This window comes from Phyllostomus hastatus, unplaced genomic scaffold (assembly GCF_019186645.2).
Source record: "Phyllostomus hastatus isolate PE091 unplaced genomic scaffold, TTU_PhHast_1.1 phas_scaffold_39, whole genome shotgun sequence".
Lineage (NCBI taxonomy): Eukaryota > Metazoa > Chordata > Mammalia > Chiroptera > Phyllostomidae > Phyllostomus > Phyllostomus hastatus.
This window is the reverse complement of record NW_025334028.1, coordinates 29214968-29242301: the sequence shown is the minus strand read 5'-3', so window position 1 is coordinate 29242301 and position 27334 is coordinate 29214968. Positions and strand designations below refer to the sequence as shown.

The 27334-nt window shown below is 39.6% G+C and overlaps 1 protein-coding gene across 2 annotated transcripts in view; it reads right to left on the bottom strand.

The window, feature by feature from the left end:
- The window catches only part of SGMS2 (sphingomyelin synthase 2), an 81860-nt gene extending 55663 nt beyond the window's left edge, over positions 1-26197 (bottom strand). Inside the window, exon 1 of one of the 2 annotated variants that reach the window (XM_045820304.1) lies at positions 26099-26197. The gene's annotated coding sequence lies outside the window, so the exon portion shown is untranslated. Of the gene's footprint in view, positions 1-25741; positions 26014-26098 lie in introns of those variants that run through there. The other variant, XM_045820303.1, reaches the window with a different exon arrangement.
- Positions 26198-27334: the final 1137 nt, after the last annotated feature.

Sequence of the window (27334 nt, the reverse complement as noted above, 5' to 3'; positions counted from 1 at the left end):
GGGTGATGTAAATGTTCTAAAATTAGACCGTGGTGATGGTTACAGAACTCTGCAAATATACCAAAAACCAGTGAATTGTTCTCTTTACAGGGTGATATTTATGGTAGGTGATTATATCTCAATAAAGCTGTTATGAAAATAAAAGGCCAAGAGTACATCTGAACTGTAGTATACAAATAAAATAAATTTCTACTGGTCAAAAACACCATGTTCCAGTAAGGCCCATAATAAGAGATAAGCAGCTTAGTTTTCTACTTCACTCACCTACAACACCCTCAGTGGGACTTGCATAACCCTTTGGAGAGACCACCCTACCCTTGGAGGATGTTTTTCTCATTTCAATTGGAACCTTACTCCAGCTATTACCCTCCTTCTGGACTTCACTCACATCTCCACTAACCTGACCCTACTTCCAGTCACTGCCCTATTTCCCTGGATTACCATAATCTCTTCGTTAACCCCCACCCCAATTTTCCACAGCAGTCTTTCTAAAATTTTACTTTCCTATTTTAAACCCTTCAGAGGTTCCCAATATTAAGACATTTCTACAGCACAGAGTGGTTAGGAAAAAATAATGTGCACTCATATTCAGTCACAGGGAACCAAAAGGGTCACGTGGCTTGTGACATCAAAGGCACTCACACACACAGCCTCCAGATGGCCCCACGCTGAGCACCCCCCCACCCCGTCTGCAGCGGCTGCTGCAGCGTGAACACCCACCAGTGACCTCACTGGGCTTAGCTATGTACCTGCCAACTTGAGTGACTCTCTCATAAGGATCAATTTAATTACCCATTTATAAAGACAAGTGAAATTAGCTTAGAGCAGCAATTTTCAACTAGTGTTAAATTTTTAAAACACACAGTACCCGACTATTTAGTCAGGGCCACTGACCTCTTTTCCTTTAGATTGTCAATTTTTTTTTTAAATACCAATAGCCAACACAACAATAGCCATCTGGTGTGAATGAATCAAAATTATACCTATTTTTTGGTCAGATGGGCAAAAAATACATATTTTTTGGTGTGCCACAGAATGTTAGTAATTAGTTTATGTGTGACATGAGATGAAAAGATTAAAAATTTCTGGCTTAGAGAAATACCTGATTAAGTGAGAACTAGGCTAACAGGGATTCATCAGGGAGACGCATCCGGAGGGTCCAAGGGCTTTCATGTACCTACACACAGCCACACGGAAACGAGCCAAGAGTGTCAAACTGGGAGAAGCTGAAAGTCAAAGTAGCTCATAAAACAGCAACATCTCGTTTCTTAGGTAGGAAGCCTAAGTCAAATGAAAGAAAAGCAGGTAGATGCTCTTGGTCCATAACTTAAGTCTGTGGACAGCTGTAATTGATTATAACGTGGTATTAATGATATTAATAATGCCATCGGCTCACACATTTTCTTCAATTACATAGCTAAACATGACTTTCACCTAGTCAAACTTAAAATGTGTGTCCTTTTCAAAAAGAATTAAAAAGGGGGTGCATGGTAGAATAATCCCACTAGATGGGTGCTTTAACAGTGAAATGGCATCATGAACTCACACAGTGTTTTCTAATTATAGATTCTTAAATTTAAAATGTCTTGAAAGATCACTCTGTACTTTCCTCTGCCTAATACAGGCTGCACTCAAAACATCCTAGAAATAGGACTTCTTTTTAAAGCCCAGAGAGGAAGGCTGAACAAGAGATTAGAAAGCCCCGTGCCTGCAACCTCCGCTTTCTACAGCTTTTCTGTTGGGTCTTCCATGAAGAAACAACGGCCAACCTAGTTCTTTCCCTCATGGCATGAAGTTGTTACTGTTCCATCCACACTCCTGAAACCCCTCACAGTGCAAGTCATAAGGAATGACCTGAAGGTCACATACTATCATAACAGTGAAACTTAAATAATTATTTAATTTCAGAAAAGCCGTTCAGACCTTCTGCAACAACAGGAAATAAACCCTTTATACCTTTGCACTGAAACTGAGGAAGTGTTTAATTTTGCTGGTGAAGAAAGCCAAATAAAAAACGTGAGATTTTGCATCTTATGTATCAAAAACAAAATCATCGAGCTGCTCTCCAGAGCTGCTATAACACACATTCCTAGCATTTTATAAGTGCCTTAAGAATGAAACAAAGACGGAGCTCTGAGTCCTGACACTGTTAAAAATACAGAAAAACTGGAAACAACTGGGTCCAAAACTTGCGGACCACTTAAATGAACTGTGGTGACGGATGCAATGGAACAGTGAAATGCTTCTTTGCCATGTTTGGCGGAGAGTGACAACTTCATGATAGAGTTACGTGTACAGAAAATATGTGTGTGTGACTCTATTGATCCTGTTTTCTTAAAAGCTGCATGGGGAAGCATACACGTGCTGGGAAGACAATGCAAAATGTTAACAGGTAACAGATATATGGGTGACTTAAATCCTGCTTTTGCCTCCAGATTTAAAATGTTCTAAAGTAAACATGAATTGTCATTGTCACTAAAAAGTTACAGAAAAGATGAGTTAAAAACTCCCTAAAAAGACAAATTTCCAAATATCAGCTACTATATTAACTAAGTCTCTAAAAAAGGTTTATTGCAATAAGTACACAGTCTGTTTAAATTATTTACTAAGGATAAAAATAGTAAACCTCAATTTTTCATTTTGGTCACTATGGGTAGGGTGAGCAAATAAGAGTACTCTGTTCTGAAAACTTACAAGTTTTCTTTTCAGCAAGGTGCCATTTGTGGTGATGCAGCACCAGGTAGCTAAAAGGTTAGCCTCTCCGGGTAAATATAGCATAATTATATAGTACATAAAATTAAAGTAAAAATGTACAAATTTACTATGATTATTACTCTTGCTCAAACAAAGTTCTCTTTGAAAATAAAACAAACTAGAAAAATGAAAGTAGAGATGGATAAATATGAATTAAAATAGAAACAAATTTGGGAGGGGGGTAGAACTAGGGCTCCCAGAGAGAGTTCACCTCTGGTCAGGGAGAGAGGATGTGTGTTGGGAGAGAGGGTTACTCTTCAGGACATACATAAGCATTATAAACCTAAAGGACCCTATAGTGTATATACCATAACTGATCAGGTTAACAGAATGTGCAGACTAGTTCACACCTGAGTAATTTAGTTAGAGCTAAACTTGCGCTAACTCTTCAGTTCTTGCTTAGGAAGTTTCCTTTAGATTCTTAGGCATCCAGATCTCTTAGTTCTGTAATACATGTCCTCAATTTAAAAAAATTTTCCTCTCTCCTAATCTTTCATTGTCTTAAGATTTCTAAGAGGTTGCTTACTCGAGCCTCCTCACTAGCCACCAGCAGTTTGCTTCCCTTGTGAGAAACTCGGTTTAGAAAATGAATAATCTGTACATACTTTAACTCTTAAAACTTTATTTGGTGTCCCTTGTCTGTTACTACCCATATCAGACACCTTCACCCCAGGTTTCCAACATTTCTTCTAAGAAATTCAAAGCAAATTACATATTGGCATATTTATATAACTTTCTATTTCATGAAGCAGCATCTTTCAATATCTTTTAAGTCTTGGATGAGGTACAATGTTTAGAGAACAAAATGACAGTCAAGAAATAAACTCTCAGGACCCCAAAGAGCTATTTGGTGTTCAAATAAAGGAACAATTAAAGTACCAAGAATTACTGAGAAAGAGGAAGAAAAAAGATGGAAGTGAAGTAAGGGCCCACAAGTTGAAATTTGTGCAACTGAACCTTAGCAAAATGAAGGAAGATGAAGCAAAGTAGCCAAATGCCTGAAATGATAAGCACATTTTAGGGGCAGGCGTCAGAGGTGAGTAGCAAGATTGAACCAACAGGTCCTGCTGGTGGAACCCGAGGCATCGTTCTGGCTCTAATGGGCTGTCACCAAATGGATGGTGATGTTGACCAAGTAAATAAGTCAGCCACCTGCTACACCTGAGGGCACAGGAAGGAACAGTTTAAGGAGTAAGCATTTTGAATACCATTATTAATAACCATGCTACTCTCTTGCTTTTGGAGTACAATCCACAGGCTTTGGATGCTGAGATACCACCATGATCTCAGAATATGGTACTGTTAAGAGAAGGGTGAACTTTGGCAGCACAGGGAAAAAGAACCATTGAGGTCCTCCACCAACTCTCTAACATGTAAAGCTTGTTATAGGAAAGATTAAAGAATAATTCTTATTCATCCTCACAGAAAGGTTTACAGAGACTAAATAATCCCACCACATTTCTGTACAAACAAAAATGTATAATGTCAATGCAAGCAGGTGTACTCTCTCCAGTGAGAAGAGGCACATTCATTTTTCACTTTTCATGGTACCTTGGTTAAACTGTAATAATGCATTACTTGGTGAGCCACTCTAATTGAGAGCTGTGGGAAATATGATAAAAACAAGAAGTAAAGGGGTTTTATGGGGGGAAGAACACTGGCAAAGAATATTTTATTATAATCAGGAAATCTGGTTTTAATCTGAATTCTGATGTTGCTAATCGTGAAACAAAAAAATCACTTTACAAATGCAACAAGCGGAAAATCAATAAGGATATAGAACTCAACAATACAATCAATCGACTAGATTTAATGGGCATCTATAGACTGCTTCATCCCAAAACAGCAGAATACACATTCTTCTAAAACTCACAAGCAAATTCACCCAGAGCCCTGACTGGTGTGGCTCAGTGGGTTGGGCTTCGTCCTGCAAGCTGAAATGTCGCCTGTCCAATTCCTGGTCAGGGCACATGCCAGGTCCCTAGTTGGGGATGGGCAGAAGGTGACGGATTGATGTTTCTCTCACACACTGATGTTCTTCTCCCTTTCCCCTGCCCTTCCCTTCTTTCTAAAAATAAATAAATGAAATCTTAAAAAGTAAAATTCACCAAGATAGACCATATTCCAGGCCATAAAACACACAATGAATTAAGAAGAATGGAAATCATACAATGTCTCCTCTCAGACCACAATGGAATTAAACTAGAAATCAGCAAAACAGAAAGATAGCTGGAAAATTCCAAAATACAGTCCTTGGAGATTACATACTCCTAATTAACACACACGGGGCAATGAAGAAATCTCAAGAAAATGTTAAAAATAATTTGAACTAAATAAAAATGAAAACATAACTTTTTAAAATTTATGGATGTAACAAAAGCAGTACTTGAGGACAATTTATAGCAGCGAATGCATATTTTAGAAAAGAAGGTCTAAAATCAATAACCTAAGTGTATACCTTAGGAAACTAAAAAATGAAGAGCAAATTAAATTCAAAGTAAATAGAAGAAATAACACAAAATTAGAGCACAAATCAATGAAATTGAAAACAGAAAATCAATAGAGAAAAATAAATGAAACCAAAAGCTGGTTCTTTGAAAAGATCAATAAAATCAATGGGCCTCTAGGTAAACTAAGTAAGAAAAAAGGAAAGAGAATACAAACTACTAATATCAGAAATAAAAGAGAGGACGTCACTACAGATCCCCTGGATGTTAGAAGGAAAATACAGGAATACGACAAACAACTCTGTCCACAAATTTGGAAATATAGATGAAATGGACCAATTACTTCAAAGATATAATCTGCTGAAACTCACACAAGGAACAAACCATCTGAATAGACCTACAGCTATTAAAGAAATTGAATCGATACTTAATAAACTTCCAAAATAGAAAGCACCAGGTCCAGATTGGTTTACTGATGAATTCTACCAACATTTAAGGAAGAAATGATACCAATTCTCTATAATCTCTGTCAGAAGATAGAAGGAGAATATCTCCTAATTCATTCTATCAGGCCAGCATTACTCTAATACCAAACCAGACAAAACTATTACAAGAAAGCTACAGACCACCATCTCTCATGAACACAGATGGAAAACACCTCAACAAAACATCAACTGAATCCAATGATGTACAAAAAGAATGATATTCCATGACTAAGTGAGATTTATACTAAATATGCAAAGCTGGTTACACATGTGAAAATAAATTATTGTAATCTATCACATCAATGGGCTAGGGAAGAAAAATCACATGATCATATCAATAGATGCAGAAAAGGCATTTGACAAAATTCAGCATCCACTCATGAGAAAAACTCCTAGTCAACTAGAAAAAGTAGGGGGAACTTACACAACTTGATAAAAAAATATCTACTACAAAAAAAACCCCACTAAAGCTACTGTCATACATAATGCTGGGAATGTAAAAGCTTTACCACTAAAATCAAGAACAAGGCAAGGATGTTCCCTCTACACTGCTTTTAATATGAAATGGAAAATCTGGGCTAATATGATAAGAAAATGAAAGAAAAGGTATACAGATTGGAAATGAAAAAATTTTTTCACAGAATACATGATCATCTACAGGGAAAACCTGAAATAACTGATAAAAAAAAAACACCCCTTAAAACTAATTAGCAAGTATGGCAAGATTGCAGGATATAAAGTTAATATACAAAAGTCAACCACTTTTTTATAAACCAGCAATGAACAAATACAATTTGAAATTTAAAATACACTATTTACATTAGCAGCCTCCCTCAAAAATGAAATACTTATGTTTAAATCTAACAAAATATGTGTAAGACCTATATGAGGAAAACCATTAAACTCCGACAAAAGATACCAAAAAGAGCATGAAGCGATATTCCGTGTTCACATACAGAAGATTCAATATTGTCAAGATGTCAGTTCTTCCCAACTTGAACGAGTCAAAGCAATCCCAACCAAAATCCCAGCAAGTTACTCTGTGAGTACTGATAAAATGATTCTAAAGTTCGTGTGAGGAGGCAAAAGACCTAGAATAGTCAACTAAATTTTGAGAGACTAAAGTCAGAACATTAACTAGCTTCAGACGTATTAGTGTCTAAAGCTACAGTAATTAGGACAGTCTAGTGTTTGTGAAAGAACAGACAAACAAGTCCATGGAACAGAACAGAGCACCCAGACACAGATCCCCCCCAAAAAAGGTAACCAACTGTTGACAAAGGAACAACAAAACACCATGGAGCAAAGACAGTCCTCTCAATAAGTGGCTCGGGAGAAACTGGTCACACACAAGGAAGAAAGAAGAAGAGAAGGAAGAGGAGAGGGAGGAGAAGAATCTAGACACAGACCTTAAACCCTTTAAAAAATTAACTAAAAATAGATCATATGCCTAAATGTAAAGTGAAAAACTACAAATCTTCTAGAAGATAATGCAGCAGAAAACTAATTGACCATGGGTATGGAAGTGACTTTCTAGATATTAACACCAAAAGTACAATTCATGAAAGAAGTGACAAACTGGACTTCACGAAAATTGAAACCTGTGCTCTGTGAATGACAGCTTTGTGAGAATAAGACAAGCAACAGACTGGGAGAAAATATTTGCAAAAGACACGTCTGGACTATAATCCAAAATATACAAAGGACTCTCAAAATTTAACCACAGAAAAACAAACACCCAATTAATAAATGAGGCAAAGGCCTGAACAGACGTCATTAAAGAAGATACACAGGTGGCAAATAAGCATATGAAAAGAGGCTTCACATGTATGTCACAGGGAAATGCAAATTAAAATGAGATAGCAGTATATCTACTAGCACAGCCAAAATCTGGAACAGTGACACCAAAATCTGGAACACCAAATGCTGGTGAGGATATAGAACAACAGAAAATCCTATTCATTGCTCATGGCAATGCTAAATGACACAGCCAACGGCATACAAAAACTCTACACTTTCTGGTGAAATTTTCTGTAAACCTGATGGCAGGCTGGTAGTTGACTATGAAACAACATATTTTCACTGTATGATCCAGCAATGCTTCTTGGTATTTAACCCAAAGGAGTTTAAAACATGCTAACACAAACACCAGCACAGAGATGTTTACAGCAAATTTACTCACAACTGCCAAAACTGGTGGCAGCCAAGATGTCCTTCAAAGGGTGAATTAATAATCAAACCATGATACATTCTACAACAGAATGTTACACAGTGGTAAAAAGAAATGAGCTACCTCAAACCACAAAAAGACATGAGGAACTGTTAATGCAAAATGCTAATTAAAAAAATAATCTAAAAAGGCTACAGACGTATGATTCCAACTATCTGGCATTCTGGAAAAGGCAAAGCTACAAGAGACCGGAAAAAAATCAGTGTGCCAGGGGAAGGGAGTGATGACTAGATGAGGCACAGGGGATTCTTAGGGTGGTGAAACTATTCCGTGTGGTGCTGTAATGGCAGATATACGCCATGCATTTGTCAAAACTAAGAGATTCTACAGCAGAGTGAGCCCTGATATCAACTAAGGAATTTATCTAGTAATACTGTATCAATATTGGCCCATCAATTGTGACAAATGTACCACACTAGTGCAAGATGTCAATGACAGGAAACTGGGGGAGGAAGGGATGTGGCAGACAGGAACTCCACACTTTCTGCTCAATTTTTCTGTAAATGTAAAACTGCTCCAGAAAATAAGACTGATTAATTTACAAAAAAGTACTCCTCAGAATTACATATAAACACAGTCATATTTAAGATTGTAATAATTTTTCAAAGATAAAAAAGTACTCCAAATATTGTGATTTAAGCTGTTAAGCAACACTCGAACATTAATAGCAGAACGGTGCTCACTTAACAGCTTAAAGAATAATGAAAATTTGCTCAAGTACAACCACTGATCTAAATTTGTGTTATAGCTCAAAATCACTTCAGGCTTCTAAATGTAAAGAACATTCTAAACACTGCTTAATGTTGATGAAACAGCATCTGTGGTCAAGGCGGCACGCCTTTCTGAGCTGTGACATGTTTAGATTTGTAACCCCATCATCGCCACCACAGGCTGTCACGCTCTATGCACACATTCCTCCCAGCAGACGTGAAGGCGACGCTCTAAATGCCAAAATGGCAGGGTACATCATTTGCCTGCTGAAATTAAAGGTCTCGTTCAGTGTGCAGCATAACATATATAGGCAGGGGGCTTAGCACAAATCTGTGATGTGTCATTTTCAAAGTTGTATCCTGATGGAACTACGCCTAAGACTTTACTTCCAAAATGACATCTTTACGACATCCCTTAAGAATAGTCTTGTAGCCAAAGACTCACTTTCATGGAAGCCCCTAAGTGATGGGTTCCCAAGCTGTGTGCCTCAAGGAACCCTGCTACCAGATCCTTGCTATCAGCTAAGAAAATGAAGCTTACAGGAAATGTATCTGCCAGTAAGACAGAAATTTGACTACAGAAACAATGGCCAGGTCCCAAAAGATGTTTTTCTGCCATTTGCACAATTCCATGTGAGTTTTACACTATGATTTTAAATTAAAACATCTCAATTTCAAACAGCCTTCTTAAGGCTTTTGTGGATTACACCTACAGTTCATAATTACACATGCAACCTGAGTGGTCACCCTGAACACCTTCTACAAAGCAGTGTTTCACTGCACAATAATTTTATTCTTCACTTTTAATCCAAAAGGTACAGGATCTCCGAGCCTCCTCCTGTAAAAGCAGCCCTAGAGCAATGTGGATCCTGTAGACTCTGGACCACAGAGCCCCACCTCCAATTTCCCTTTGTTGTGGTCACACCCTCTGCTTCTTCTGTTTCTCACTGACAACTGTGTCCATGGCAATTCACAGTTGACACTGTACTACTTTCACACTTCGGTTTTCAGACACAATATTTAGAAACTATTAGTAACACTTGTGGTTTATAAACAAATAGTTAATAATACAGCTGGCTTATCAGACAGCAAAATTTTAAAATTCTGGTTATGTTTAAGGTATCAAAGCAAATTTCTTTTTAGAATATAATCTAATCTCATTTAAATGAACAAAGCTGCTTTTGAGGACAAGTGATTCAAAAACAGCATTTTGTTAATGTTTTTGTCTTTTTTAGTTTTGTGTTGGAAGGGATCACAGGAGCCTTAGGATTCCAAAGTAGCTAATTAATTAGGTGTCTAAAAAAGTATGTATGCAACCCTAAGACTGTTTTACAAATAGCATTTTGGAGGTAAGGTTCAAGTACATTATTTAAAATAAGCAAGCAAACAAACAAACAAGAAAGAAACCCGGCCTCACTTCCCTGAACGCTGGCAGAGTGAGGCCAGGGTGAGGTCAGGGCTCCACGGCTGTGCGAATGGGGCAAAACAAACACCAAAACACCCAGAAATGAAACGTAGGCACTAACGTTATAGGTTGATTACCTTTATTTGTTTTAAATTGAGCCATTTAGATAGTACTTTCATAAATTTCAGCTTTCCAGCTATTGTTTCATAATTTTCCTGCTTCATGCTCGCCTACTAAAGGCGACTGACTTGTTAAAAAGGAAAATAAAACAATAAAGAAGATTAAAAGAGGGGGATAATATAAGCTTTTCCATTACACCACTGGATAAAGAATACTGCAGAAAAATGAAGGTCTACAGTACATGTGACTAGTAGTCGATAAAGAAACAATAAAAGGAAGCAATCACTGCGAAATTTGTCTGTTAGACAGACTGAGCCTACCTCTGAAATTCATCAAGGCACAATTGAAAAAGAGGAGACAGTTCATTAAGACAGGCACACTTTACTCCAGTTTCCATCACTGTTTGCCAAATAACCAGAACTAGCTTCATCTAAATTTCTCTCACACACATATTAACACAGAGAGAGATACAAGACAAAGATACAGAGTAGAGCGTCCTTCAAATACAGAGTCCGGCAGAAGTAACGCCTGCTTGAGTGTGGATGGCAGGGTAATAATATGGGCATAATAATTTACAGTTTTAATTTGAACATCTCACTTAAAATGTTACATGGTGTGCTTGAGCGTGATAATATTATGTCACAGAATTACATGCTTATGATTTTGTAATAAATGATTTTGTAATAAAAAGGGGCATTATTTGTGCTGGACCCTGTTTATTCCTGCATTCCTTCCAACTTAAAATATGTAACATTAATTACCCTTAATAAACCTGTGTCCTTTAGACATGTATAATCTCAACTTTAATGATAAGAATCTCGGTGATAAAGTAGTTATATCACCCCCTTTATCTCACTCTCTTAAAAGTTACTAGCTTAGTTTACTTTTCTTGATTCCTATAGTTATCTTTCCAGAAAATGTGCTACTGCGGAAACACAGAAACAATTATTAATCCGAGTCTTCCCTTTTATCCCTTGTCATGGCTATCATCACGCCTCAGAAAACACGGGAAGTGTGCCTAATTAACCTTCCTAAGACTGCAGCGGTGTGCACATCCACATCCTCCAGGACATCCAACACACCCAAAACTTCTCCCCACGACAATCACCTTCTTCCTGGTCCTGGAAACGGCACCAAACTGGGTTAGAGAGACGGATTACTCTTGACTTTCCCAGTAATCTTAGTTTCTTCATCTAAATACAAAATTACACTAACTAAACTACTTAAGGATTTTTCATAGTTTACTTCCAACATTTTTATTCCATCCCTCCCAACCTTATGGAAGACTTTTTTTTTTTAAAGTGTCACGTAAGTGGCATCTACTATTATTGTTGTTCCTGCTAGAGATGGTCTGAAGCCTCAAGGAACTTAAAATCTAGCTGAAGATCCAAGGACACTAGATTAAACCCAATAAAAGCCTATTTCTGATTGTCCCAAAGTGAGCCCCACAGACAATAACTAAAAAGAGTGTGTATTCTCAATAGCGAAAATCACTGCTCTAAGGGTGAATAAAAAGGGTTTGTGGGCCAAATTTCAGAGGGGTTGCAGGGCTAGGAAAAAACCTGTCTAGAAATACAAGAATGAAAAAAAAAATAAGGTTGAGAAACAATGACGATGGAATCTACAGGAAGCTTTACATTTGCCAATTGGCTAAATTACCATGACCAAATTACTTAACCTAGTCTTACCTTGGTATACCACCAAGAGCATGGGTTTTTCTGTGTGGATTCCCACATGTTCTCATCCTTCATTCCTCAAGATTAATGTTGTTTCCTCAGAGGGGTCCTTTTCTGACCACTGTCCAACATTTGTCTCTCCTCTTTTTCTCTCTCAGATCTCATCCCCTTTTGCAAAGTGTAGTTAAGAACTTGTTTCCTTGTTTGAATTGGATGTCTCCCACACTAGGTGGCGGGCTCCAGGGGTAGGACTGTGTCTGGTTGTTCACAAGAGTACACCCAGCCTGACACGAAATAGGTGTTCACTGGCTTTTGCCAAGCCCTTCCTCTTCACCAACTGTATTCTCCTGACATACTGAAAGGTGTGTCAGGACCGCTTTCTAGAGATTAACCTCAAGGGAGGGTCTCCATTACTAGCAATTCACTAACTCTTATTTTCATTTAAAACCACTTCAGGTGTCCCCTGATCCCAGAGCATAACCTGCCAATTTTCTCAAAAATCTTTATCAATTATAAAAATTAGTATAGTTTTTAGAGATTTTACAATAATAAATTTTATATTAAGGGGAATGGGTTGGAGAAGGAATGTGCATATTTCTTTACATGAAAGACTGAGTGTCAAAATGGCATTTTTTACTCTTCAAGATGTCCAAGAATTTAAAAGACCTTCTCTTCCTTATTCCAGTGGCTGCTGTTCTACTTTCAGATGCATCAGTAACTGAGCTGCTAATAAAGAGATGAGGCCAGGGAACAGTCTAGGATACTCACCTGTTCCACGTGCCGGGGGGAATCTAATGTGAACGAGAGGAGAGCAAATACACTGGGCAGAGGGAAATCAAACCAGAGACATGGGAAGTTGTTTCGAATCAGAACAGTGAACATTTACACCTTACTGCCACCCTGAAAATAGGCTTCTGCCCATTTAGGTGGAGCCAGGTCAGGCATTATTGCAGCGAAATGCATGTTAGTAAAAATACACCATGAGGAGATCAGGAAGATGAAAGTTCTCTTGACTTGCTCACAATAACAAAAAATACATATCTATATCCTCGTACAGTCAACTCATTTGGCAAGTGCTAAACTATAAGTTTAGTTGGAAAGAGCAAAAGAAAAAGTATATCTGTGCCTAATGTGTATATGTATGTATGTAATTCACTTATATCCATATATATCTATATATAAAAGTTACATGGATTAAAACAAAAAATATTTAATTCCTTCAGTTTTCTATTGGATGTGGTCTTTAATCAGGGTGAGCACACAATTTAACATCCTTACTAACAATCACACCAGGACAACAGGTGTACGCTGGGATATACAACTAGGACACATGATCACCTTAATTATAATAAAGTTCATGAAAAACTGCAAGGTTTCAGGAAACAAATATCAGATGAAAAATGCTTCTTTTAGTAAAGTTTTTAAAAAAGGTTTTAAGAAATGAATTTTAAAAAAGAAAGTCCACAAAACATTTTCTCTCTATGAGGGAACATCCTATTAAACAAAGGATATAAAAGAATCAATATTAAATTATTAAGACATGGAATTAATCTCTAATAGGACCAGAAGCTTAAACTAACACTTTCTTTAATTAAGAAAACCATTCCTTTCTAAACACATAAGCTGGCCCCAGAGCGCCGCTGCACCTCAATCTCCAGCACCACTTAGTTATTTCTGTCACTAGGAAACATCTGCACAAAAACAAGATTAAAATCCTCTTCTCACTTCTATTCTTCCACCTGAAGGAGTAACCTCCATTATTAGCAATACACTTAATATCTCCACAGCAACTGAAATAATTGGGGTGTTGCAACAGAAGGATAACGAAATGGAAAACAAAGGGATAGTAGTGTGGAAGAAAAAACCACTTCCACACAGCCTTAGTGGGAAAATAACTACCAAGGGGGAAAAAAAAAAGGAAAACTTGCTAACAAGAACCTTTTTGAGGTTGCTACTAGGCCTTTAAGATATTTAAGTATGCAATGGGGCAAATCAAGTGTCAAAAATGGTGAAATGTACAGAGTAACAGCAGTGACTTCACCAAAAGAATGCAGAGATGGGAAGAGATAAGGTTTCTGAAATGCATAAGAAGTGATTTCGATAGGTTTTTGCATGTGTCTCCTAAAAAGGTATACAGATGTAATACAACACAAAAAAACTAGTATTTGAGAATACTCAACTCACTAATTCGGAAACATGTATTGAGTATCTGCATCATGCTATGAAATACCAAAAAAAGTATAAATTTTGTTCTCAAGAAGCTCAGTCTAGAAGGAACATAATTTCAACAGAAAGATCATATTACAATATGGTAGTCCAGTGAGAGAGAAAGGCCCAAGTACTCTGGAACAAAGAGGGAACCCCTGGCCCCGTGGGCAGAATGCAGAAGTGAGGAAAGCTGCCTATAGGAAGGCTGGAGATCAATTCACTTGTGCTTTAAATCATTTCTCTAAACATGGTACAACAAGATCACCACCTAAAGGAATCCTCCGCATTGCAAAACCCAGTGAACACTGTGCTCTCATTTTTCTCAACTGAAGAACTTACAACACAACTGAGGACTCCACCCTGCTTTAAACACAAGATTCTGTTTTGCATTTGCAACACAGCTCTTCTGGCCTCCTCCTACCTCCCCAGTTACCTCATGGTCTCCCACCTGATCCATTAATTCTGTTATTCCTCAGGGTCTGACGTCTATTTCCCTGCTCTGCCTATAAAATCTCCCTAGGTGATTTTAGATTTCCCTAACCTTACATACCATGTCTATGCTGACACAACTCTGAATGTAGGTCTCAACCACTGCTGGCCATATCACATCTATCTCCATTACATGACTAATAGGCAACTCAGTCTAGCCAAGGGCCAAAAAGATCTCTATTCCCTACAAGCCCATCACCCACCAAAACATTAAGAGTCCTGTTTGATTTTCCTGTTCTCTCATCACCCATCCAAACACCATAAGTTTTGTTGATTCTACCTCCAAACCTCTCAAATCTATCCACTGCTCTCCACTCTACTCCAAGTCTCACCACCTCTCACGATGAATGTTGCCAATAGCTTTGAAAATGATCTCCTTGCTCCTCTTCTTGTCCCTTTCTACTCCACTCTGCCCAGCAGCTAAGTTACACAGTTGTGATAAATGCAACTCAGATCATATCCCTGTCCTCCTTGGATCACTTCACAATGCCTTCTCATCGCATTTGGTGTGAGACTCGCACTGCTAAAAAGTCTGCAAGCGCTACCCAACGTGGTCCTGCCCACCTTCTGTCCTTCTCGTGCCGCTCTCTCCCGCCCAGATGCTGCAGCCAGACTGGCCTCCTGCCCTTTCCCTGTGTAACCAAGCACTTTCCCTCCCCAGGCAGATGCACGTTCTGTTCCCTCTGCTGGTTCCTTCCTTCACATCCTAGCACAAGTCTGACCTCTTCCAACAAACTTTTCCCAATGGTGCTATTGCAGGTGTCCCCAGTCACTCTACAGGGCCACCACGTTTCCTCCAAAGTCCAAATCTGCACTTGCCTGGTTTGTTTATTGGTCTTACTTATCATCTGCTCAACCTCCCTTTTCAACACCTTTTCCTCTCTGAACACATAAACTCAAACAATCTCCATGAGGGTCGAAGCCTTGACCATGGTTCACTGAATCCCTAGGATCAAAAATAATGTCTAACACAAAGCAAGTGCTCAAAAAAGTTGTGTTGACTGCATTAATCAATTTCAGAAGGAATTACGGAGGGCTTGGAGTCTGTTTCAGCCAACTGCACAGTGCCAGTATTTGATGGAGTCAACACATTTATGAAGTCCAAGGCAACCTATCTTGAGAACTCCGTGAGAACAGTAGCTTGCCCAATGGCTGGGGGAATTTTCTGGTATGAAATCCACTGCTATGGGTTCTTACAGGATGATTACATTCTGGGAGCAGGTCAGCAACTGGTCCCGGGTCTGGCCTCTGCAAGCTTAGAAACTATTTGCCAGTTCACCCAGGAGAGAGAATTTCTGTACTAATTCTCTGTACTAATTGAGTTTTGATCTGTACTAATGAAAATGCAACAGAAAATATGGAACTATTAATTTATGAATGACAGCCAGGAGATGACTGGTGAAGGTGCTTACCTGACCACGTACATAGCCAAGACATGCTCATTCTGCTATAGAGATACTGGCAGGGAAAAGCAAGCTATTAACCAATACTTGCTTGATGAGGATAAAATGCAAGTGAGGTAGTCATGTAGGATAGTACACCCACAGTGCCACATCTTGAGAACTTTCTAGACAAAAGCATTTTAGAACACAGATCAAAACTTTCCTTCACTCACATCATTTGTTTTTTTTCTACACCTTCACATTTATAAGAGGAAATTGATCATTTTATGTATAGGGTCCAGCACAAATAACACCCCTTTTTTATTACAAAACATTTTATTATAAAATCATAAGCATGTAATTGTGTAAAATAACAATATCACACTCAAGCACACCATATGACATTTTAGGTGAAATGTTCTAATTAAAACTGTAAATTATTATATCCATATGATTAACCTACCAACCACACAGAAGCAGATGATACTTCTGTTGGACCCTGTATTTTCCCCTAAACTAACAAAGCAATTCCAGATCTAAAAAGGGTATACTTAAAAGAACAGCAAATATGAAAATACCTTATCCCATGATTTTAAGTTTTTAATATTTGTATACTTCTACATAAGAGAGCCTATTCCACCCCTTCCCAGAAACTGCTAGGCCATATATTTATACCATCCAGCTAATTTGCCACCATATTTCCTTAATGTTATTTTTTAAAAATCCTACATTATCCCGCATTTTATTTCCCACGACAAGAAGATTCCCAAGATTTTATTTCTTACTCTGGTACATTGTACAGATTTTATTTCTTGCTCTTTCTACATTGTACCAACAGGAGACCCTAAACTGAAGGAAGTTGTCTACAAATCACAATGTAAGATTGTTATCGGAGGATTTCTTAAGGGGGAAAAAAAACTAACTCCATGCCTGACAGTATTTCTTGTTATTTTTAATTTCAGTAACTGACACTTCCAATCCAAGATATAGTCTACCCTGGGGGCCTACAGTTCCCAAGGTACTTACTACAGATGACCCCATGAATGATTAACACCTTTTATTCGTTAATTCATTACAATTTGGGAAGCCCTTGTGCCCTTGCTTTCAGAGAACTCATAAGAATATTGTTAGGCAAGCAGAGCACATAAAAGGTTAAAAAAATTTAAAGGGAATCTGAAGTCAAAACTCAAGTGATAATCTCCACCACCGCATTTAGGCTATCATCTTATCCCAAACGAACGCAGTTATGACCACCACTCCATGGTGGGATGCAGAACCACATTTCTGTCAGGAAACTCTAATGAAAAAGGCCGACACGGCTCCACTTGCCCCAGAATCAATAAGACTGTTTTTTTGCTGAAATCTTGGTACTGTCATTTTAAATATTTGCTAGTTATAAGAATGTATAGAATTACTAAAAGTTAACTCCCCTTCACACCCTTGCCCAAAGCGGTTAATTTTATATAGTAAACTAAAACAGCCTCAAACTGTAAACACTTGCTATGCCTGATGTGCCCATAACAATGTATCATGAGATTAGGTAGCCTTTCCCAGGGCTGGCACAGGAACTAATCAAAACCTAGATTGTTCTAGTAACTCCCTGTATTTGTTTCCTGTTGCTGCTGTAACAATTTACCACGGATTTTGTGGCTTAAAACAAAACAAGTTTATTTTCTTACAGCTCTGGAGGTCAGAAGTACAAAGCAGATGTCACTAGGCTAAAATCAAAGTGTCACCCTGGCTGGTATAGCTCAGTGGATTGAGCGTGGGCTGCAAACCAAAGGGTTACTGGCTCAGTGCCCAGGGAGGGCACATGCCTTGGTTGCAGGCCAGTTCCCCAGTAGGGGGCGCATAAGAGTCAACCACACATTGATGTTTCTCTTCCTCTTTCTCCCTCCCCTCCGCTCTCTAAAAATAAAAAATAAAATAAAATAAAATAAAATAAAATAAAATAAAATAAAATAAAATAAAATAAAATAAAAGTGTTAGCATAGCTGCATTTCTTCCTGGGGTCCAGAGGAGAACACATTTCCTGGATTTTCCCAGTTTCTAGAGACTGTGCATTATTCCCTGGCTCATGGCTCCTTCCACCTTCAAAGCCAGCAATGGCTGTGGGAGTTTCTCTATTGATGCCAACTCTCCTATTTGGACTCTTCTTCTCTTTTGCACTTAAGAAGGACCCTTGTGCTTACACTGGGTCCACCCAGAAGACCCAGAATTCTCTCTGTATTTTAACATCACCTGATTAGCAACCTTAATTCCATCCACAACCTTAATTCCCCTTTGTGACGTATTAAAATAGCAGGTTCTGAGGATTAAGATGTGATTCTGCCTACCACTGTCTTCTACTGTCTTCAATAGTAATTAGAAAACGGCCAAATAAACCTCACATGCATGAGAGATTCTCCACAAATAAGGACATTTAACTGTCTTAATTTGCAATAGGTGAAAGCCCTAAAACTAAAAATAAAAACTGTTAGAATAGCAGGTGTAATTTGCAGCTCTTCTTGCTGAGTTGAAGGTGCTGAATAGTGGAATGGAGAGAGAATACATTGTTGCTTTCCCAGACCTGATAAAGCACTCAGGAGCTTTCAGAGAAAAATGTTTGACAATAGTATATGGAAATGCTAGTGTCAATATCTCTCAATAGCCAGAAGGAAACACATGGCCTAGTTGCAATCCTCCACACGGTAAGTCATAAGGAGTTGACAACATAAGGAGTCTGGATGGGTGTACCTTTTCCTTTGATAAAGCTGCAAATTTAAGGACACCACTGAGGCCCACACTATGAGATGAATGCTGGATTCCACAGTGAACAGAGCAGCGGTCAGATTGCAACCAGACGGTCTGCTTCAGAGCCCAACTCTGTTGTGTGACCTTAAGCAAGTGACTTAACCTCTGTTTCAAATAGAAACCCTAAAATGGGTATATCTGCTGCACAGTAATTTAAGAGGAATAAATGACTAACAGTACTCAAAACAAATCCTGGCACACAGTGAGCATTGTAAGTATCTTAAGTAAAATGTTAAATGTTCCTGCTTCCTGATCATAACTGACCAATCAAACTATATTTCAAGGGAATGTACTTTTCAGCACTAACTAATCTCTCATAGAGCATATGATATTTTACACACACACACACACACAATTTAACACCAACAATGCCCCTTCTTGCTATTGAAGTTCAGTAGCAACTACAGGGGTAGTAATAACTGGATGGGTAAGCAACTCAATGAACAAATGCAAATCCAGAAGTAGCAGCAGCTGTGTTAAATGAACTGTCTCAGGGCCTCCTAAAGAAAGATGCAGAGCACTGGAGAGGACAGTAGGGTTTGTGATTCTTAATGGCCCCGGCATTTTCTGGGACAGTGGTGTCTGTGGCACAAAACTCCGCAGAAGGCTGAGGTCTGCAAGGACAGCAGTGTTTGTGCTACAGGGACACTACCAGCATCCGCTGAGAGGCCCGGCGTGTTGTGACTGCGGCTTTGAAAGCTTTCAGCATTCACAGCTGACCTTACAAACTTCTTATGAAAGTTCCTGAATTCAGTGGCAGTGTACAATTGACTTCAATATTTTCATTTTATGAAGGAAAAGAGGAGGGGAAGAGGAGGGGTAGGATCCAGGCCATCCCAGTCCAGGCAAGATGTGACAAATACATACTCTAATCACAAAATAAGCCATTTTAATGAGAAATAACAATTTGATTTTTGAGATGAAAGGACTGAACCCTTTGTTTTCAAAGTTAGAGGTCAAGCTTCTATGTAAAGAAGTAACAAGAGCTGAGGCCCTCAGTGTTTATTCTGAGACAGGCATTATTCCCCATGTTTTACCCACATAAAAGTCATGGCATTCGTACGGTCACCTTATGAAGTAAATACCACTTTATTTCCATTTTTCAGCCATTTCAGGGAATGGATGTTCAGCCGGGAAAGTTGCTCAAGGTCACCTAGTGGTGAGTGATGGTAGTGCTGGGACTCAAGTCCACGTGGCCTAACTCATCTCTGTTGCATTACTTCACGACCTTCAGGCAGCACAGGCCGGAGAAACATCCCAGGAGATGGGGTGGTAACATACAATCCTGTGCCAAAAGTACATCCCAACAAACCTGCCATATCTCGGAAACCAGTGGAGACATTACAGGAAGCCAAGAAGGACTTGGGGCAGCTTGTGGGCACTAGAACCCCTGCCTCTGGCTTCAAATCCCTGCTCCACCTCCTACCAGCTCTGCAGCCTTGAGTACATTAACCTTTCTGTGTTGTTCCTCCCTCCCCAGGAGATAACGCAATTTCTGTTTCGAAGCCCCATCCATCTAAGGATGACGACATCATTTCATTTTGTCGTCGCCATCCTACCTCAGAGGACCTGCCATTATTTAACCCTCACACTTTTACCTCACTGCCTCCAGCTTTGCATATGATGAAGCTTGGGAGAACTAACCTGAGTGTTTAGCCTCTCTGTTTGGCCCCTCTGTTTCAAAGGCTTACCTTCACTTCCAACTACTGCTGCCAGTCTTCCAGAAAGGTCTCCACAACTCTTTGGAGACAGGTACTATCTGAAGGTATCCCTCCCAGGCACCCCTATTAGTTAAGCAGTCCAGGACTCAAAACCACTTACTCTTTGATTCTCTTCCCTACCCTCCCCCACCCCCCCAAAATCCCCAGCCCTGGCTGGTGTAGCTCAGTGGATTGAGCGCAGGCTGTGAACCAAAGGGTGCCAGTTCGATTCCCAGTCAGGGTACATGTCTGGATTGCAGGCCAGGACCTCAGTGGGGGCCACATGAGAAGCAACCACACATTGATGTTTCTCTCCCTCCGTCTCCCTCCCTTCCCATCTCTCTAAGTACAAATAAATAAAATCTTTTAAAAACAAAACAATAAAAACAAACAAAAAACCCTCATTCCTTCTCATTTTCTCTAGGTGTTACATCAGACCACCTAACTGAAGTACTTCCCAGATAAGGAAAAGTATCCCTGCCTTAACCCACCTGGGTGGGCTGTGTGTTAAAAGGCAGCTTCGCAGGAAGATTCTTATTGGACAGCAGGCGAGAGACACCTCTGACACACATTCTTACCCCTGCCAGGCCCTCAGGGATCATACACACAACCCCAGTTCCAACAGAAGAAGCCAGTTCCCAGGAGCCTTGAGAGGACGTACACCCCTCCAGGAGCACAGGATCTGCCTTTGGCATTGTCCTATCTTCTTTCTGCAGTTCCTTTCCCACCTTCAGGGACACCCCTCCCTGCAGTCCCTTCTAATTAGTAGAAAGGATTTTTAAAAGTTTAATTCTTATCATGTATTTTGCATTTCTAATGATCTTCATGAAAAGTGATTGCGTCCAGAGGTAAATGCTTATTCCCCAATTTTCAATAAATACAATGTTTCCAGTTCCACGGTTTCAGTTGGACAGTAATTCGCCTTCATTCAGATAACCATGGAACACTTTCTTGGTATGGGCAGGCATGCTGGGTAAACTTAGAGTTGAGAATGCTTAAGGTGACTATTTTAGCTCCGGCTCAGTTTTGTCTGAGGCTGGCCCTGACACCCGGACATTTCTCCTTCCACAGTCAAAATGTGTCACCACACACGAGCCTCAGCACAGGCACTACCAGGCGGCGCAGGGGGGCACACCTGACGGGCCTTCTGATACAGTTTCACCAGACTCGAATTCGTTACCTTCCATCCCCTTTCATTCTCCTCTACTTTAACTTAAATTTTAGCGTGTGATTTTATTTAATTTTTTAAGAGCAGTACCAAGGAGTATATTGAGAGAAAAGATGTACATACCAGACACTCAATCCAGTTAATGTGTCTTCAAAAAAAAAAAAAAAATCTAAGAATGTGCACAAGTTTGGTTTGGAAGTTTTAAGCAACACTATCAAACTAAGACAAAATTGTAGGACTGAATTTTGAATTGTAAGAAAATAATCAAATTAGGGTTTGGAAGTAGGGAAAAACAACCAGCAAATACCTGATTATCCTATTTACACATTAATTCTATTAACTGTTTTTTAAAATTCTGCTAATTACAAGTCATTATGAGAAATTACTAAAGTGAACTGATCTGGGTTTCTGTAGGAAAAGGCTGAATTGAACATTCATATTCCAACACCTTTATCATATCTATCAGGATAAAGTAACCAGCATTGGAAATAGACAAATAAACCCAAAGCAAAATTAAAATTTTGACTCAGGGTAGCAAAGAAAGTATGATATTACAGTGTTGGATTGGCAAAAAAAAAAGTCTATTATTATCTTCCATAAAAGATACAATTTTCATTTTCACCAATAACTTTATTGATTTGGATATTTCGAGTATGTTGGCTATCTCCTTCTATTGGCTTCTAGTGGGTGGAGGCCAGGGGTGTCGCTAAACATCTTCCAATGCATAAGACAGCCCCACAGCAAAGAATTATTTGGCCAAAATGTCAGCAGTACCAAGAAACTTCGCAAACCACTTTTGACCTGTTCTATCAGTCACGGCACCTTCTCCATATACAGTACAAATCTTTTTTTGCATTTCAGTTGTGTTTTTACCTTTCTTCAAATAATAAAGCATAATACGCTCAAAATGTTACGAATCTTCTCCCCTCTTCAATATTAAAATGGCTGCACAAAAATTCACCAATTTTGATGTTTTTTAAAAGCATACCGATATGATAGCTGTCATAATACAATCTAACAAAATTATTTTGAATGAAGTTAAAGACAATTAAGCACTACTACAACGATTGTATGAAAAAAACTAAATGAACTTTTTAGTCAACCCAATAAAACTTAAGAATGTTTAAATGAAGTTATACTTTATACCTATAATGAAAATTCACTAATGGAAATTTCTTGCACTTTCATTAAACCAACCCAAAATGTCTTACCAATGATATACTTTTCAAAAAAATCAAACAACAAATGTGTAAGGTTTTCTTTTAAAAGGTGACCTATTTAAAAGTGATTAATACTATTTAAAACCTAGTGATAAGCCTAGTAAATGCAGTATCTGAAAAATTTAACTTACCTATCTTACTGGGCACCTAAGTGAGCAAATTGAAGAAGTACAATTTATTCTAGAGAGCTGCTTGGCACAATTAGCTCTGCTCCATTCTTCTCTCCTTCCCCATGAAAAGAAGTTTGCTTTAGAACTAATAACAATAATACAAACAGTTCTTTAAGAAAGCCTGTGTGCTCCATTTTCATCAGATAAACACTTATGCAATGAGCTAGTGACCTATTATGCAGCTCCACAGAGAATGTTGATCCTATTGCTGAAACCTTATAAGAAACACTAAAGGTACACAGAATGTAAAACCCAAGTTTTAAAGAGGAAGGAGAAACTTTTCTAATTCTGAATGTGGTTTTAAAAAGGAAGCTAAATTAAACATTATAAATCACTTTTTAAAATGACTAATAATCACGGATGTGAACAGAGATATAGCTAGAAGGATATTTAATGCAAAGTTGCTTTAGTGAAAACTGGAAACAAATTAACAATAGGAGACTGAGTTGAAATGCAGATATGTAACAGAAAACTGTAAATGACACTGTACGAATATTTTAAAGATATAAAGATGCCCATGTTTGGGTGGGAGAAAAGTAAGTTGGAAAATAGTATGTAGAGAATGAACCCAGTTCATTCCAGTGTCTCCTTCTTCTTAGCATCCATAGCACCTGGCACAGTGGTTGGAATAGCAGTTGTTCACTAAATGTTCACCAACAGAATGAACCGAATAAATGTCTGATAGCAGTAGTTCAGAACAGAGGCTTTAATTTCTCCATAAGAGAACTGGGCAAAGGCAGATAGGCTACCTTTAGTCTGAAACTGTCTAGAATTCTTAGTAGTTGTTTCTTAAAATAAACAAATAAATAATCGCACTTCAAAGTATCACTTCTTTAAAAAAAATTTACCCCGGCTGGTGTGGCTCAGTGGATTAAGCGCCAGCCTGAGAACCGTAAGGTCCTTGGTTGGATCCCCAGTCAGGGCACATGTCTGGGTTGTGGGCCAGGTCCCCAGTTGCAGGAGTGTGAGAGACAACCGATTGATGTATCTCTCAAACATTGATGTTTCTCTCCTTCTCTTTCTCCCTCCCTTCCCCTGCTCCCCTCAAAAAGTAAAAAAAATAAATAAAATCTTTAAAAAGGAAAGTTCTCACTTGCATTCCATTGATTATGTTAATGAATGTAAGATTATTTCTATTTTTTCCTTATTTTTTTTTAAGTCCCACAAGAATCCCAGAAAGTTTAAGTAATTCGTTCAGCGTAACTCAGCTGGTAAATGACCACCCAGATAGCCTCAGGTATTCTGGATGCCACTGAAGTCTCAAGATCTCTACAAAGGAGCTGAGGGAAAACACCCATGACCTTTGACTCTAAAAACTGTTGTAGATATGGGAAAAACAAATGTTTTCAATAACTGGTTCACCTGAACCAGTGCTTAGGCTTCTTTGGAATATTTCCTAGGGCTTTTATGAGACTGGCAGAAGAGAAACTGAGGACTGGAAGCAGCAATGCAAAGGTGTCCAAGTGTTTCACTCCAGGTTCAGAGGTCAATCAGCTTTACTCAAAAACGAAACTAAAGAAACCAAATTAAATATTAACTCATGAAAAAAAAAATAACACTTCAACCGGAAGACTATTGTGAAGTAAGAGTATCATTAAGCCAAGGGAATGTGGCACAGCTTTTTTTTTTTTTAAGAAGACTTAAGGATAGTTAGAGAGTTTTCCACACATCCAGTCTTCCTTCAGATTCCAAGTTTTCACTTTCAGCAACTCTGACTTTGTTTAAACAATGAGCAGCAGTTTCCTCAACCTGAGGTGGAAACCAAACACCTTTCAGGTATATACACTGAAATGTTTACCTCCTGAAGACACCCCTTCTCATTCGGAGGAACTTGCCAAAGGATTTCACAAGCAAAACCTCAGTCTACCAAATCTGTAAGTAGGAAAACTTGTGGAAATTAATTGGTTATCACCTGAGCCAGCTGGAACACCCTATTATTTATATATAAACAGTTACAATCTGTTGGGGTCTGCTTTGTGCCAGACATTACAGGTCTTTTGCGCTTTAATTCTAATTATCTCTAAAGTCCTTATAGTCCCATTTTACTGAATCACAATGTTTAATGTAACTGAGGACCCAACCGTTAATATATGGGAGGAGGGGTGGAACAAAGATTTCTTTATAAAGTTTAAATTCGAAATTCGCACCTGACCTGGAGACACTAAACAAATCTCTCTGAAATTTAAAATACATGTCAAAATGAGTTTAAGGTCGTATCAGAACAGGCAAGATAAAATAGAAGAATGACAAAGACTGATAAATAAAAGAAAGCAGGACACGACGCTTGAGTTTCAAGACACAGCTGGGAGTTATTAACAAGTACCCATATCTCAGAAAGATACACAGGTCCTTTCCCACCTATTTGCTCTAAGAAACCAAGTCTTTCCCTAAGGGGCCGCGAAACGCTGAAAGGTTTATTTACGGGCTGCCCAGAGCCTCTTAAAAAGGAAAAGAGAATCAGACCCTCCGTCACCACCTGAACTTCAGCCTTGACCTCCGGAGTGCCTCTGAACAACCTATGGTTTAAAGCGTCCTTTCAACGCCAGGACCGAGTTACCCGAAATGGTTGCAAATGAATGAGCTGAAAGCTCAAGGCAATGAGACTGAAACCACACGTCAATCCTCTTTCCGGCAAAACCTAGGCGGGATGCCCTGGGGTGGAGCTCACGGGGGCAGAATTAGAGCCGCGTTCACGCTAGCAGTCTGTCTACCTTCCCCTTCCCCGCGCTTTGCTCGACGCGCAGCTTCCCCATCATCCTCCCAGCCCCTACGAATGCTCCTTACCTGCTCCGAGCCGAAGGCAAAGGCACTAGCTCCCCGCAGACGACTTGCTAGCGGACAGAGCCCGCTGTCGCAGCCACCTCCGCAGCCGAAGCCGCTAGAAAGTTTGCTCGGGGTCTCGCCCTCCCGTGGCCGCCACCCCCGAGGCCGGTGTCGGCGGCGTTGCAGTACCTCCACTGCTGGGGTGGCTAGTGCGCGCCGAGGGCGGGGTCTCCCCTCCCGTCTCGGCCGGCGGCGCAGTGCTGGGTGTTTACCGCGGCCCCGAGGCCCGCTCTCCCCGCCCGCCGCCTTGCGCGCTCCTGACATCATTCATTCTCTCACACCCTCGCCCGCCCACTCCTTGTCCAAACAGTGACTCACCGCTAGCCGCTACTGGCAGCGCCCGCTCCCGGTACTGTGGCTCTCCAGGCGCGGAGCGGAGCTCGAAAAACCGGTGCGACTTCTTAAGAAAACCCCGGCCGACACTCCCCTTTCCCAGCCATTAAAGGTGCAGGGAAGGAGGGGCTAGTCAGGAAGGGCCGATTGGCTCTGCGCGCAGAGGCTGAGCACCCGAAGCGGATCTCGGTGACCAGTGACTGAGATTAATTTGGGAAAGTTGTTTAGGTGTCACTCCCAGTTACTTTAAGGGGCGGGGCCGGGGAGGGATTCCCCCCCCGCAACTCGTCTAATTCGGGAACTGCTTCCTGACGTGGACATGAGTGGGTTTGGGGACACCGGCGGTTATTCAAAGGGTGTTGCCCGGGCCTAAAATCTGAGAGGTGGGTGCCCACACCTCCCAGTGGCCTGGCAGGGTTAGTCATCAGTCCGTACAGTGGCAACTCCAGGTGCAAGGTGGAAGGGTGCTCCAAGTTAATGAGGCTAATAATACTTTCCCTTCGGTGACTAACCACCGTGTCATTTGTCCTGTTAATTGACTCACTTCTCTTAAGGATAAGAAACCGTAACCAAAATAAACAGTGAAAGAGTCTTTCTTTGCTCAACTGAACACTGCACTTTGCCACAGCTTTGGGGGCACAAGGAAGTCATGTGTGGTTTCTTTGATGTTTTTAGAAGGGGTGTTGCCTTCCTAAAAATTGTCAAGGCTCCACAGTTTTTGGTGTTTCTATTCATACACACCTGCTGGGCAGTTTTCAAAGTAAAGGATGGCAGCCGCAGAAATTCTACCTAGGATGAATTAGAGGAGATTTTGCCAAATCTGCATTGAATTGAATTAACAAATGATTTCTGTTAATTTCTACCTGCGGACAGAGTAATTGTGTTTAAGATTTATACTGGCTTTTGGGTGATTCCATATAATCAACAACAAAAGTAATCCATAGGCATCTCTGGGTGCCTCGTGCAGAAATAATATGAGTAAACAATCATTTGTCTATGGTAATTAAACGCAGTGGTAGCAGAAAAAAAGAAAAATATGCAGTGAGGCTGGAAACAGACAAGTGTGAGATGTTACTAGAGAAGTCTCCCTTGAATAAAAATGCCCCTGAAATTAACCAAAGGTTCCACAGCATTGTTGTGGGAAATGCACTCAGTAGGAAACACCAACAACTGAAATTTATTTTCCTTGGGTCTATTTTTTCTTTTCCATAGGAGTTCATT